The sequence below is a fragment of the Mauremys mutica genome, unplaced genomic scaffold (genome assembly GCF_020497125.1).
Source record: "Mauremys mutica isolate MM-2020 ecotype Southern unplaced genomic scaffold, ASM2049712v1 Super-Scaffold_100251, whole genome shotgun sequence".
In the NCBI taxonomy this organism is placed as follows: domain Eukaryota; kingdom Metazoa; phylum Chordata; order Testudines; family Geoemydidae; genus Mauremys; species Mauremys mutica.
In genome coordinates, this window is record NW_025423295.1 from 26,405 (window position 1) to 41,857 (window position 15,453).

A 15,453-nucleotide genomic window follows, 5' to 3' on the forward strand; every position below is an offset into this window, starting at 1 on the left:
GATGGGAAGAACCCAGGAGTCCTGGCTCTCAGCCCCACCTGTGCTAACATATGAGACTCCACTCTAACCCCAGCGCTGGGACTGGAACCTAGGAGTCCTGACACCCATCTTCCTTTCCTCTAACCACTAGACTCCACTCCCGCCCTTTTGGGGAGCCAGGACTCCTGGGTTCTGTCTCCAACTCTGGGAGCAGAGTGGGGTCTAGTGGTTAGAGCAGGAGGAGCCAGGACTCCTGGGTTTTATTCTCAGTGCTGCTGTTTGACCCTGGGCCTCAGTTTCTCCTCCCACTTATTGGGTATTGGGCCTGTAAACTCTCTGGGGCATGGCCTGTATCTTGCTGTGTCTGGGCAGCGCCTGGCCCAACGGGGTCTGATCTCAGCTGGGGCAGGGACTGTCTCTGTGTCTGTGCAGCCCCAGGCACAACGGGGGCCTTGATTCTGCCTTGTCAACGGCAGCGCAGAAAGCCCTAGTGCCAAAAGAAGATCAGGGGGGGGGAAGCTTTGCAAAAATCGGTCACACCAATAGGAAACCAGCCTGTAACGGGTCGACTCACCCCAGCGGCGCCTCCTGCTGGTGACTCTGGGAATTAGCTCTTTCCAGTGGAGCGCCTTCTGCAGGCTGGTGATGTCCCATCCGTCGTTCTGTCCTCTGTTGTTATCTCTGGACCCGCATTGCTGTGTGCTCGGCGGCATCCTCTTCGAGGCCACTGCCCTCCGGCAGTGCCCCTTAGTCCATCTGCGCCCCCTTCCGGGGGGGGGGGGGGTTCGGTGCTCAGCAGTCCCACACCTCAGTCACTATGTTTGCCCTTGAGTCTAATCCCTCTTGTCAGGGATCTGGCATAGCAAGATGGCCGCTCCCTACAGCCAATGGCTGGGTGCACTGCAAGGGGTGAAGGGGGGGACCCAGGCCCGCCCTCTACTCTGGGTCCCGGCCCAGGGACCCTCTGGCATGAGCCTCGCTGTCCTTCTCTCCCCTCTGCTGTCTGTTTCCCTGGGCCGCTTCCCCTACGGCCCCTTGCACCCGCTAGGCCCTTCCCTTCAGGGGCCTGCAGCCTGGCAGGCTACGGGTTCAAGCTCCCTAGCCTCCCCGAGCCTGGCCAGCACTGCGCTGTCCGCGGTGCTAGTCTCCTCTCTTGGAGACTGACCTTCCCCTGTCAAAGGCCTGGGACAGACTGACTGCTCCTGCTGTGGGCAGCCCTTATATACCTCTGAGCCTGGCCCTGATTGGCTGGCTCTAAACTGGGCCCTGATTGGCTCACAATAAGACCCTCTCTGATTGGCTCACAATAAGCCTTGTCTGCGCAGGCGCCCTGGCCTGCCACAGCCCATTCTCACAGGGAGTGGGGCAATCCACCCCACTACACAGCCCCAGCAGTTTGTGACTTCACTTCCCAAAATTAGACACACACACACACACACACACACACACACAGACAGAGAACCCTGCTCAAACCGCCCCCTTTGCCAATGCACCACCTCACCTCATCCAGGGAGGTCTAGATGGGGAGCTCAGTGTGGGAGCGGTGATGGACGGCACCATCAAGGTAGGTTCTGGAGATGGTCCTCCAGGTGTGGGCGTCTCGGCTCCAACTGGCACTGGGCTCACGCTGGGCTGTGTTCAGTTCTTCTCTCTGGTGTGCGTCCCGGCTCCACAAACGCCCCCACCCCCTGGCTCTTTCTTTCTGGTACAAAAAATATCCTCTTCCTTCGCCCCAGAGAGAGACACCCACGGTGCTGCTCAGCGCACGCCTTCCCCCCACCTTCCCCCCATTCCCAGGAGCGTGCAGGAAGGGGGTCATGATTGGGGAGAGCCCGTGTCCCAAAGGGAGGGTATGGGGGGGCTTGCCCCCTCCTCAGAGCATGGGGGTGCCAATAGGCACCTATGGATGATCCCCCCAAGCAGGACCAGGATGGAAATGGGAGGCCTGTTCCCCCAACCTGGAGAATCTGGGGTGCAACCTTGCTTAACGGGTCAGTCTGTCCTTTCTCTGACTGTCCCATTCCAGCTTCAACTAGCGCTTGTGGTTCATTCATTCTTTTTCATTCCTTTCCTTCTCTAGCTTGTATGTTCTTGCTTTCTTTTTTCCCCTCTACCTTTCACGCTCTTCCTTTCTTTCTTTTTCTAATGTTTTTTCTCTCCCTTTATTTCTTTCTCTGCCTTTCACGTTCTTTTCGCTTGCTCTCTCACAAGTTATTTTTTTCACTTGCTCTTTTTCCTCGCTTCTCCTGAGCCAAGCGGCCTCTCCTCGCACACAGATTTTGACAGGTTTTCTTCCTGACCAGCAAGTGGATTAAGCACGTCTTCAGTGGGGGTTTGGCATGGCAGGGAGCAGGCTGGCTGGGTGTGTTTGTGGCCGTCTGCTGGCCACGCATAGGCATGGTTCTCCCCTCCTCTGGCCCTGACCTCGGTTGCTCTGTGGCTTTTAAACCTTCCCTTGGAGCTGTCAGCACCAACCGCCTCTGCTCTAGGTGCCCAGAGGAGGAGAGGTGCTGGGCTCCAGCCTGGGACTCTGCCTCCCTCCTGCCTAGCCCTGACTATGAAGCCTGGCCCTGGCCCTCCTTCCTTCAAGTGCCAGGTGGACAAGAGGTAACATGTGGCTGCAAGCAAAATGGTCAAACTTGTGGGCCTCATGTGAAGCAGCAAGAATCCCAACCACCTGGTCAAACCACAGGCATCAGGGTAACAAGTTCTAGAGCCCCAACCAATTTTGGTCATCATGACCCAAGACCTGGCTCCTGTGGGCAAGTCACCCAGCAGGAGGGGAAAGATTTGCTCTTGCACAGCTGGAGACAGGGAAGTTGAGCACTGGAAGCTCCAGGGCTTTACCACAAACCAACACAAGGTCCCACTGAGATTTGAACTCAGATTGCAGGATTCAGAGTCCTGAGTGCTGCCTGTTACACCATGGGACCAGCTTGTGCTGCCTTCTCTGCACATCGGTGACCCTCACGGGGCTGGCTTGTGTAAGGGACTGTTGGCCCCTTACTAAAACTTAGTGGGGGTTTGGTTGGCTAGTTCCCAGTCCCAATAGAAGGGGGAAGGGCCAATGGGAAATCAGGCCCCTGAGACTGACAGTCCCCAGGGGCAATGGGGAGAGGCCAAAGCTCCAAGTTAGCTGCACTGACAGGCCAGGCAGTGTAATGAGGGAGTCACCAGGCCAGGGGGGCCCATCCTCCGTGGGAGCTGGAGCTGCCTGGGCCAGAGTGGGGCAGAGCTAAGGAGAGAGCAGGAGCCCGAGAAGAGCCGGGGAGCAGAGCTGCACCAGCCGGGGAGAACCAGAGCAGATCTGTGCTGGGAGCCGAGCCGCAGCAGCACGAGCCGTAGAAGCTGCCCAGGGAGCAGATCTGCAGCAAGCGGAGCCAGAGGAGCAGCCCAGGGAGCTGGAGGCAGAGCTGCAGCAGTACTGGGGCTGGAGGTGGGTGCAGTGAGCAGCGTGGGAGGGCGAGGGGGACCCTGGGCAGAAGGCCCAGTGCAAGGAGATGCCACCCGTCAAGAGATCTTGCACCCAGACTTTTGAGGGTGGAGGGATCATATCCCCTACATGGGGGCTGACACTGGGAACAAGGGGCCTGTCACCTAGAGCATGTGGCCACTGCCAGAGCAAGTGTCCAGCCCGTGGTGTCCCTGCAGCACAGCCAGGGCCTGGGGAGGAGGCCCTGGACATGTGAGGGAGAGACTGTGACCTGCCCTGACCCTCCAGAGACGCTGGTTGTGATCTCCCTGCACCACAGAACAGGGTGACGTGTTTTCCTTTCCCATCTTTCCTTGTGTTTTACATTGATTGCTGGGTAATAAATGGTGTTTGCTTGAAGCACATGCAATGAGAAGTGCCCAGAGTGGGGACACTGTAGCCCCTGTTCAAGTGATCATGAAACGATTGGGGGTCATCAAACCCCCCAGGATTCCTGGGCCCAGCCTTGTTGGGGTTACGAGGTCTCTGCCACACAGGAGAGTAGAAAGAGCCTCCTTGGGGTCAGGCAGCCTCTGGGTAAGGGGGTGGGGACTCAGATCCTTCCGCTGGCCAATTCCACTGGGGTCGTTTATAAGCCAGACTAGACTCTCCTTACATTTGTACTCTGTCCTCACTGCTTCTCTCTCTCTCTTTCGCCCATCTCTGCTGCTCCCCCTCTGAGCTTTCTCAGCACCTGGCCCCACAGCGCTTCCTGCCAGCCAGAGACTGCGCTTTCTGCGTCTACCGATGTGACCTCTCTTCTGATTGCTAAGGAAAGGAACCATTCTAGGAAATGGCCACAGCTTCTGAGAATCCCTGTGTGGCTGTGAACGGCATATGGGTCCTGGCACACAAAGCAACTTAAAAGCTGAGCACCCAGACAGGAGCTTGAACCCTGAACCCTCAGATTAAGAGCCTGATGTTCTATCAACTGAGCTACCTGGACTTATTAAGACCATCTTCACCATTCAGTACAAGAGCGAGCAGGCAGGCAAACGAGAGGCAAAAAAAGTCCCAGGAACCCCTCCTCTTTTTCTGCACAGCCACTGCCTGTCAGCAGGATTCCTCCTCCTCCTCCCTCCTGTGCCTCAGTGAGACTAAATCTAAGCACCTAGACAGCTGGCCTGTCTGCTGCACCCCAATCCCTCATGCCTGAGCCTCCCTGCCAAAGCCCTGCACCTGGCCCCATAGAATTGAGTCTCACGTCTTGCTGGGAACTCGACTTCTTGTGCTCAGAGAGTCTCAGCCCCCCTCAGGAGATGACCTGAGAAACACAGTGTCCGGCTTTTCCAAAGAAGTGTTTAGACCCCCTCATCATGTGGCCTAAAGGATAAGGCATCTCCCTGTGGATCGGATGATTCAGGATTTGAGTCCCCTTGTGGTTGTGCTCACTTTGGGCTGAACGTCCTGCTCCCTTCACAGCTGGAACCTCTTCAGCTAGAGCCCCGGGAAGGAGTTGGGGGTGGGCGTCACAAAGGCTGGGACATGAGCCCCAGGTGCTTCCAGTCTTGCCTTTGCCCTTCCTGACTTGCCAAAGAAAATGGGCGGCTGCCCGGGCTAGAGTGTGGAGCAGTTTCCCTCTTCCAAGTGTGCGCCTGTCCCTGTGCTGGAGGGGGGTTGCTACATAGCACCTTGGGAGCCTGGGTGTTTCTCTGCTTCTCGCCAGCTGGGGAAACGCCTCTTGGGGTAAAATCTCCTGCCCCACTGCCAAAGTGAGCACAGAGAGTGGGAACGGTCAGAGGCCCCACCGGGGGGCTGGCCCTGCTTTCCTACCGTCTTCTGATGTTGGCCACAGAGCATCAGCAGCCGCCCCACATGCTGGTCTGTGGGTGGCCTTCAGTGGGTGTTTGGCCTGGCTGGGAGCAGCCTGGCTGGGTGTTTTTGTGCCTGTCTGAAGGCCACACATAGGCATGGTCCTGCCCTCCTCTGGCCCTGACCTCGGTTGCTCTGTGGCTTTTAAACCTTCCCTTGGAGCTGTCAGCACCAGCCGCCTCTGCTCTAGGTGCCCAGAGGAGGAGAGGGGCTGGGCTCCAGCCTGGGAAGCCTGGCCCTGGTCCTGCTTCCTTTAAATGCCATGTGGGCAAGAGGAAGAGCTGCAGCTACAGGGACCAAAGTTGAGGACATCAGGTGAAGCAGCAAGAAACCCACCCATCAGGTCAACCCGCAGGAATCTCTAGCCAGACCGTTAAGGTCTAGGACCCCACCCTATACCCGCCAGCTGGACCAAAGACCCATCTCCAATGGGCACCAGTGACCCAGGAGGAGGAGAAAAGAAAATCACTCTAGTTCAGCCAGAGAGAGAGTAACAAAGCACATTGAGCTCCAAGGCTTTGCAACAAACCAACATACCTGCCAGAGGTCCCACTGAGATTTGAACTCAGATTCCAGGATTCAAAGTCCTGAGTGCTGCCCATTACACCATGGGACCTGCTGCTGATTTGCTTTCTAGACCCCTGTGACTCTCAGCTGGTTTGCACTCTGCACTTATTGCTTCACACCAGCGGCTTCCTCTTGCAGGACTCTCTCTCCTCCTCCAGCGACTGTGGTCCTGCACTACCGGATCCGCGGGTCCTGCCCTGAGTCCCCCCCATCCCCCTGCTATGTCTCTGTTACCTGCAGGCCGCAAAAATGTCAGGGGAGGCTGCTCCTCCCTTCACTCGATGCTCCCGCTCATATCAGCCAGCTGCAGCTTCATCTCCTGGAACTCGGGCAGCTGTCGCTTGATCCAGTCGTACAGTCACACGCTGACTGGCTCCCCTGCCTGGATGCTCTTGTGGAAATCCCACAGGTGACGCTGCATGACTTGGCACTGTTGGTTGCTTTAATGTTGTGGTGTTTCCCAGGCCACCAGAACAAAGCCGCCAACTCCTCCCTCACCGACTCCCATCAATCCCCCTGGTTGCCATAGGACCCTCTGATGATTTCCCGTTCTGCCAACACTGCCAGGCCTCGCCCCCACCCCCACCCCTTTATCTTGCAAGCTCTGGCTCTTCAGCTTCAATATCCTCTGCCGTGGGTCAGGGACAGGGGCGGCTCCAGGCACCAGCGCAGCAAGCTGTGAGGGGTGGCCTGCTGGTTGCTGTAAGGGTGGCAGGAGGTCCCCGGTGATGCGGATTAGGTGGCATGCCTGCGGGAGCTCTGCCAGTCCTGCGGCTTCAGCGGCAATTCGGTGGTGGTTACGCCGAAGGCGCGGGACCGGCAGACCTCCCACAGGCATGCTGCTGAATCTGCCTTACCAGAGGACCTCCCGCAGGTGTTGGGATAGATCTGTATTACATTATATACTAATGTTAGATGTATAGAAAGTGTGACTAGAAAGGAGCAGTGTGACGGTGCTGCCTGTGGGAGCCAGCTGAGGTCACTCAATCAGGGTGAACTGCAAACAAAACGGGGCAGACAAACCCCAAACGCTGGTGGTTATTCCAATATTTAGATTTACCAACCAGCACAAAACAGCTTCTGTAGCACCTCACTGGTTACTCAGAATCCAAACCACGCAGTTCCCTTAAAGTGCCCAGCCTCCGGCCTACATCCAGACACTCTTCAGATATGATGATGATTCCTGAAAATCTGATCTCATCGTATAAAAGAAAAGGTTCTTCCAATCCCAAAGGATCAGCCACATACCCAGGTTCAATTATAACTTAGATCTTACCCAGAATACACGCTACAGCCAATTCTTAGTAACTAAGCTAAAAATTATTAAAAAAGAAAAGAAAGAGAGAGAGAGTGTTGGTTAAAAGATCAATATACAGACAGACTTGAATTCAATTCTCGAGGTTCAGATGCACAGCAGAGGTGAGCTTGTAGTTGCCAAAAGTCCTTTTAGAAATAGTCCATAGGTTATAGTCCAATGTCCATATTCAGGGTGGCTCCAGTCTGTGACTGGGGATCTCAATCCTTATGGCTTAAGGTTTCCCCATCTTGAAACCCAAAGCAGATCTGAGATGAAGAAGGATCGTGTCCCAGGCTCCTTATACATTTCCAGCAGCCTTTCAGCCTGAGAAAACAATAGGCTTAACTCTTTCTCTCAAACATCCTGGCAATTAGCACAGGGTAATTTACCCATTAAACAGTTCAGATCCAGGTTAGCACAACCTTCAAAGAGACACAGAGACAATAATACTATTTCACTCAAGTATCATTATAAATGTTAATATTCCTTTTTTGATCTTTGAATTAAAACTACAGCAATAGACAAGACTTTTTTGCTTACATCACAAGACCTGAGCAAACATCTCCCCTTCTACCTCTAACAATGCAGACTTGCATTTCAAAGCTCTGTTCATTTATAGATCTTCCTAACCAGTCCTTAAGGTTCACCCATGGGGCAGGTCAGTGGGTGAGGTGACTTAATTAACTCTTTCTGGCCCTGTCACCTTTCAATGAAATATTATATTACACTCATTATGTCACAGGAGGTCAGGAATGGGATGGCAGGGGCTGCGGGTCGGGAGTGAGGGGCACCGTCAGCGCTGGAGGGAGCGCAGGGGGCTGCAGGTCAGGAGTGAGGGGCACCAGCAGAGCTGTGAGTCTGGAGGTCAGGACTGGGATGGCAGGGGCTGTGGGTCGGGAGTGAGGGGCACCGTCAGAGCTGGGGGGCTGTGGTTCGGGAGTGAGGGGCACCAGCAGAACTGTGAGTCTGGAGGTCAGGGCTGGGATAGCAGGGGCTGCGGGTCGGGAGTGAGGAACACCAGCAGAGCTGGAGAGAGCCCAGGGGGCTGCGGATCAGGAGTGAGGGGCACTGTCAGAACTGGAGGGAGCGCAGCGGGCTGTGGGTCAGGAGTGAGAGGCACCAGCAGAGCTGTGAGTCTGGAGGTCAGGACTGGGATAGCAGGGGCTGCAGGTCGGGAGTGAGGGGCACCAGCAGAACTGTGAGTCTGGAGGTCAGGACTGGGATAGCAGGGGCTGCGGGTCAGGAGTGAGGGGCACCACTAGAGCTGGGGGGAACCCAGCGGGCTGCAGGTCGGGAGTGAGGGGCACTAGCAGAGCTGAGAGTCTGGAGGTCAGGACTGGGATAGCAGGGGCTGTGGGTCGGGAGTGTGGGGCACAATCAGAGCTGGAGGGAGCGCAGGGGGCTGCGGGTCAGGAGTGAGGGGCACCAGCAGAGTTGTGAGTCTGGAGGTCAGGACTGGGATAGCAGGGGCTGCGGGTCGGGAGTGAGGGGCACCGGTAGAGCTGGGGGAAGCCCAGGGGGCTGCGGTCAGGAGTGAGGGGCACCAGCAGAGCTGTGAGTCTGGAGATCAGGACTGGGATAGTAGGGGCTGCGGGTTGGGAGTGTGGGGCACCAGCAGAGCTGTGAGTCTGGAGGTTAGGAATGGGATGGCAGGGCTGCGGGTCGGGAGTGAGGGGCACCAGCAGAGCTGTGAGTCTGGAGGTCAGGACTGGGATGGCAGGGGCTGCGGGTCGGGAGTGAGGGGCACCAGCAGAGCTGTGAGTCTGGAGGTCAGGACTGGGATAACAGAGGCTGCGGGTTGGGAGGGGCTCCAGCAGCGCAGTGACTGGGGAGCTCAGCAGGGAGCCCAGGGGGCTGCGGGTCGGGAGTGAGGGGTGTCACAGAGTCCCCGGGCGATGCTCTGGAACTGCTCCCCACAAAGCCAGGCAGGACTCTGGGGAGCCTCCTCTCCCTCGGAGCAGCCTGTCTGCAGGGCAAGAAGCTCACACGGCTTCACCTCCTGGGTCTCTCCTTGGAGCATTCAGCATCCTCTGCCCCTCCATGCGCTTTCCCCAGCGAGTCCGCCCAGGCGGGGTCCTGGGGAAGCCAGAGGGTCCTGCCCCCCCACTTCGCAGTCAGACGTGACTCTCAGCCAGCCAGTAACACAGAGGGTTTATTTAGATGACAGGAACACAGTCCAAAACAGGTCTTGCTGGTACAGACAACAGGAACCCCTTTAGTTAGGTCCATCTGGGGCCCCAGGGAGGCCACAGCCCCGTTGGGAGGCCCGAGCCCCATGGGGGCTCCCCTCCATTTCCCAGCCAGCTTCCAAAACTGCCAACCCCCCTCCAGCACCTCCTCTCTGGGCTTTGTCTCATTCCCAGGCCAGGAGGTCACCTGATCTCTTTGTTCTCCCCCACCTTTAGCATCCCCCTGCAGAGGGGAAGGGCCTGGCCATTAGTTGCCATGGAGACTTCGTCACATGACCTACTCTAGACGAAGTGAGGCAGAGTTTGGAACAGCCCGTCTGAGCCCAGCAGTTTTCTCAAAGTATCTGCTGTTGTAAACCGGATGTAGTGTGGACGTGCGAATCCCAAAGGTATCAAACATGAAAGACACATAAGGCCAGTTACGGGAGGTTTCCATGGCCAGGCCTGAGGGTTAAGCAGCTGGGCTCTAACAGCTGCCTCCTCAAAAGGAAAAGGGGCCTCAGCACCCATAAAAATAACTGGTTGTAAAAATCAATCATCCTGCATCCATCACCACTTTAAATTCTGACCTCTCCTGCCCGACGTGTCTTTGTTTAGCAACCAAGCGAACTGGGGAACTCTGTGGCTGTTACCCTCCAACTCAGGAGAAGGTTACAAATCTTGACTCAAGCAATATTCCTCTTGAAAAAAATTATTTTAAAGTTTATCAAAATTAATTCCATTTGAAATAGAAATAATTACAGTCAACACTGGGGCTGTATCTAACCAGCCTTGTGACAGCTCTGGTTTTCTCACTAGAGACATAACAAACCAGGAAAGAAGGCAAATGTCAGACAGGGAACCTCAGCTCCACAAATAAATGCCCTCAGGGCTTCTTCTACACTGTGAGTGGGCAGTTGACTGACTTCAAATCCAGCTAACCCAGTTGGTAGAGCATGAGACTCTTAATCCTGCCATCATGAGTTTAAGCCCCATATTGGGCAACAGCAACAGCCCTTAGGTGTCACTCTTCGGCTTATAGTCACAGCCCAAAATGAAATAAACTCTCTGTCCTCCCTACAAACTTAGGCAGGTCCGGTTCCTTCCTCTCTGAGCTTCAGTAAAACATGAAGTAAGAACAAATAGAATTTTCTCCTCTTCCATTCTACCCCAGGCAAGAAGAGGGGATACTAACCATTTAACAGATGATTGCTGAGAGAAAAGTTTGGTCATTATAAATAGGACGATGATCAATTGTTCTCCATGTCCACTGACGGTGGGACAAAAAGTAATGGGCTTAATCTGCAGCCAGGGAGTTTCTCGTTAGATGTTGGGAACAGCTTTCTAACTCTGAGTGTAGTTAAGCTCTGGAATAGGCTCCCAAGGGTGTCTGTGGAGTCTCTGTCCTCGGAGGTTTTTAAGAACAGGTTGAACAAACCTCTGTCAAGGATACTCTCCATATACTTGGTCCCATAGACAACCTGCTCTGGCTCTGGCTCCCTCCTTCTGCTCCCTGCCTGGGCCGGCTGCTGTGGGCACTTGATCCCACATGGCCCCTGATGCATCGTCTCTGCTTGGCCCTGCCTCAGCAGAGAGGGCTGGATTTCATGACCTCTCCAGGGCCCTTGCAGCCGTACAGCTCTGTAATTCGATGCCATCGCAATATAATATAAACAACAACAAAAGTGGAAACACCCCAATCTAACATCTAACAGTTCAGCGTGAACTGACATTCCACAGCACAAAGTGACAACACGTAGGAGTGCAAAGCCCGACAATTCAGCGCCATGCAACTGAACGCCCCATAGGGCAAAATGACACACTGCAAAAGAGCTCAGCTCAAACCGACTCAACACAAGGCGGTGCAAAAACCATACAACACGGAACAATGCGTCAGAGTGCAAAGTGACACTGTGCAAAACAGCTCAGCGTGGGACAACGACACAGCACAAACCCGCACAACAGAATCCTATAGAAAGGTAGGGCAGGGAGGGACCCCGAGAGTCAGGGCCAAGTCTCCCTAGGCCACCCTGACAGGTGTTTGAAGAACAGGGAAACAAAGGGCACCACGAACTTATGTTTTTTGGATGAGCCAAGAAAAGGGAGCAGCATTGTCCCCTTCGGGCAGCCCCTGTTCAATTCCAGGTCAGAAAGCAAAACTCTTCTGCAAGAATATCCAAAAAATGTTGTGTTTCACTTCACTTCATAAGTACAGTTGTGTGGCAATTAAATGATGACCCTAAAGTTTCATAAAAGTGTGGGAAATACGGACGTATCTGAGAAAATGGCTTGGAATGAAGGAAGAAAAAAATTGATGGGTCGAGAGAACAGGCCCTGTTTCCCCCTGGTCTGGAGCTTCTCTCACAACTACTGGAATAGCAAAGCTAAGGAAATGGGGTTCTATTGTTGCAAAGGAGATTGAAGTGAGGCCATTTTCTGCGGATAGAATTAATGGTAATGTCAGGAGTGGGATGTGAAACCACATCTCTATGCAGAGAGCAGAACACCCAAGGGATTGGACAAAAAGAGTCTTATAACTAGCACTTTAGACCAGTCCACCATCCTGCTACTACAAAGAATGTGACTTATCAACCCTAGTTTTCATTAATAGTTGATGAACTCTTTAGGGAGGTTGAGATGGCACATCTCTTTCAACTCCTAGAGACCTTCTACAGCACAGCTGAATTTTAGACACACTCACCCAGATCTGAAGTTACACATTTCCTGGAGCTCCATGAGTTCTGTGGTGTTGTAATCTCCCTGCTCCCGTTTTAAGTGAACAAAAGATGGGTGCTGGCAGTCTGAGACAGTAATGGTGAACCTCAAAATCCTGCCCTGGGGGCCAGACAGTTAAGCAACCAGCAACCACAACCTCTACCATGACAGCATCCTGTCTAGGAACAACTCACTTACCAACAGCTGGGGTGTGAAATCCTCATTTCTTTGTTGTTCTATCACTGTAGTCCCCACTTTCCTATTGCTTGTCTGTATAATCTCTGTCTGGTGCTGTGACTGTTTCTGTCTGCTGTATAATTAATTTGTGGGGTGTAAACCAATTAAGGTTCATGTTACAATATGTTAGGATTGGTTAGTTACATTTCAGTAAAATGATTGGTTAAAGTATAGCTAAGCACAACTCCAGTTTTACTATATAGTCTGCAGTCAGTCAGGAAGTAAGGGGGGGAATGGGAATGGGGGTAGGGGAATTGGAATTATGTTTTGCTAACGGGGGGAATAGGAACAGGGAATGGGAACAGGGACACAGGCAAGGCTCTGTGGTGTCAGAGCTGAGCAGGGGGACACTGAGGAAGGAAATTGGAATAATTGCTTGCTGGAAGTTTATCCCAATAAACATTGAATTGTTTGCACCTTTGAGCTTTGTGCATTGCTGCTCTCTGGTCACGCGAGAAGGACCAGGGAATGGGAGGGTGATGGGATAAACCCTCTAACAAGTACGTCTATCAGGGTGTGAAACCCCCAGAACCAATATAATTAAGCTGACATAAGCCGTGGTTAGATAGTGCTAAATGAAAGGAAAGATTGTTCTGCCAATGCAGCTATTACAGGGATGGAAAACTCCTCCCCTCACTGTAGCAACTGTCTACTCCACAGTGCTACAGCAATATTTTAAGTGTAGACAGCCTCAGAGTGAGACCAGATCTTGCTCCATGGATGCTCAGGCACTAAGACAACAGCAATGACAATACACTAATGCTTCCATAGTTGGCAGAATTCAAACCTGCATGGGGAGACCCCAATGGATTTCTAGTCCATCGCCTTAACCACTCAGCCACAACTACTTGATGTACAGTTGCTGCACTACACAATGTTTCTGTTCTCACAGAATTGTCACTTCAAATTGCTCAGACCAGCTCCCCCAGCACACTCACGGCTGCATTAGTGTAAGTGTGTCCATGGCTGAACAGCAAGAGTTCCTGCCCATTTCCCTTCCAGCTGGAGCATGATGAGAGTGTGTTTGTGGTTAATGACATTGCTATAGGTTGTTGTTCATTCCCCACACTGACAATTCAGACAGTCCCTTTCCTGTTCAAATCTCCACCATATCATTCCAATAGCCGGGGTCAGGATTTCTCTGGGGCACTGAAATGTTTCAGGGGATTGGTGCATGAACTCAGCCTTGCATTCCATCCTTGATGTTTCATGGACTAACAACAGCAGCAGAAAGAAAAAGCCGAGCTAATATCTCCCTGGCAGGGATGCAGGTGACCACGTCCCCTCTGTCTGACCATCGCCATTGCAGGAGAGAAGGATTCACTGGAATCGAATGCCCTGGCTCAGACAAGAGACACAGGGAGGTTTTGCTGTTCATGGATCTGTGCAAAGGAAATTGTGTCTCTGTGTGAAATTGAGGCGGGAAATGAAACGTCCACATGGTGGCCCGGTGCCTTAAGGAATGTGGGTGAGGGACTGTGGCTGAGAAATTATTTAACAGGAATTGGTATCAATGTATTGCCCTGATTAAAAGCTATGGCTGTAAGGCAGCCACTGTTGTTAGTACTTGAACCTGCGTGGAGACACCTGAGTGGGTATCAAGTCCATTGCCTTAATCAGGGATAGTCAATTATTTTATCAAGATCCAAATTTCTTGGTCAAGGCCTAGTCAATGTCTAGACAGCAGAGAAAATAATACACTGATGATAATAAGAAGTATATAGAAAGATTTTGCAGTCACTATGGGCATAACTATGATGATTGTCTCGTGTTTCACTCTTTATATCTGACACCACCACTGCCTTTCCCTTTAGTCTTGTAGTTAACAAAGGGTAAAACTAAACATCACTTCAGATACAAGGGAGTGTTTGTGTTCATTCCTGTTAGCTACACAGGGGTTTGATGTAGCTGCTTTCAATCCTCCGGCTCTGCCAGGATAAGTAACATTTCAGGGTGTCACTGAACTGAAGGAGGGAGATCATTTTTGACAGGTTACGCCTCCTCTTAAAGGTGTTTGTCTGGCTGGCAGCCCTGGTTCCCAGGTCTCTCCTGAGGGAAGAAAGTTTCTGTGCAAAATACCAAAACTTTTAACAGAGAGGAGGGAAAGACCATGGCCACATGATGGGGTCAGTATGTTCCACAACATGGTTCTTTTATGTGGGATGACTCTGAACACTGACTGATCTCCACTCCCTTGTGTTTGAAGAGATGTTTAGTTGTGCACTTGGGAACCTATAAGGTTGAAGAAGTTTTATGGATAGTGACACTACGATTGAAGGGTTATTTAATGTTGTAGAAATTGTTAAAAACACTGAGCTTCAACTGGAACTGCCTGTTATTAAAGGCTGGTTTCCCCACCTCAGTTCCATAAGCTCTGCTAGAAATGCCCTGGCTTCTCTCCTGTCTCGGTGGGAACTATAGTGAATCGTCCCCTGCTGCCCTTGGCTCCAGGCTGGTTTTTCTGGGGAGGGGACGTGGAATTGATTTGTTCGCTGTTGAGAAGGGAGCCAGGCCAGTTCTCAGGGAACGAGAACTCCCAGCATCTTCCCAGCCCAGCCCAGGCTGCTGCCCTGTCCCAGCCTCTGTTCCCCTGGGGGCCCTGCGTGTTTGACTCTAGAGGAGGCCGGGAGCAGCAGCTGAGGCAGAGGACAGCCTGGGCCGGGCAGATAAGAAGGAGTTTAGCAAGCAAAAGAGGTAAAATGGCAGTGGAGTATTACCTTGGACTCGACGGCATTTCTCCATTGGTCTGTCTGCTTTGGGGCAGGGACAATAACACGTCCTGCTGCTTTCGTTATTTCAAAGGGCGGTTTAGGATTTTCATTCTCACACACGGTGCACAAAGCAGGACACAACCTTTGCTGTAAACTAAATGAGCTGCCCACAGATTCTGGCAGCCACAATGAGCATTAGGGTGAGAGCTCAGACCTGCCCCTGTCCAAGAGGGAGACAGGAGTCATCTGTGTGGGGACTGGACCACTGACCTATCAGCTCTTAACTCCCAAATGTTCAGTAACTCTATTATCAGTGTCCGTAAATGTAATTTAAACCGTAAGGAAAACCACACTGGGTCAGACCAAAGGCCCATCTAGCTCTGAAACTTGTCTTCTGACACTAGCCAACAACCAGTCAACAAGGCACCACTGGGAGTTGAACCCAGGGTCTCCTGTTTACGAAACAGATGCTTTAGCCAGCTAAGCCATGGTGCC

The 15,453-nt window shown here is 52.8% G+C and overlaps 3 non-coding genes across 3 annotated transcripts; all 3 read right to left on the minus strand.

The window, feature by feature from the left end:
- Positions 1-2,840: 2,840 nt before the first annotated feature.
- TRNAQ-CUG lies at positions 2,841-2,912 on the minus strand. The gene has a single exon. It is a non-coding gene; the product is annotated as a tRNA-Gln (tRNA).
- A 2,895-nt stretch (positions 2,913-5,807) lies between these two features.
- On the minus strand, positions 5,808-5,879 carry TRNAQ-UUG. Its single transcript has one exon. It is a non-coding gene; the product is annotated as a tRNA-Gln (tRNA).
- A 9,500-nt stretch (positions 5,880-15,379) lies between these two features.
- Positions 15,380-15,453, minus strand: TRNAT-CGU. The gene has a single exon. It is a non-coding gene; the product is annotated as a tRNA-Thr (tRNA).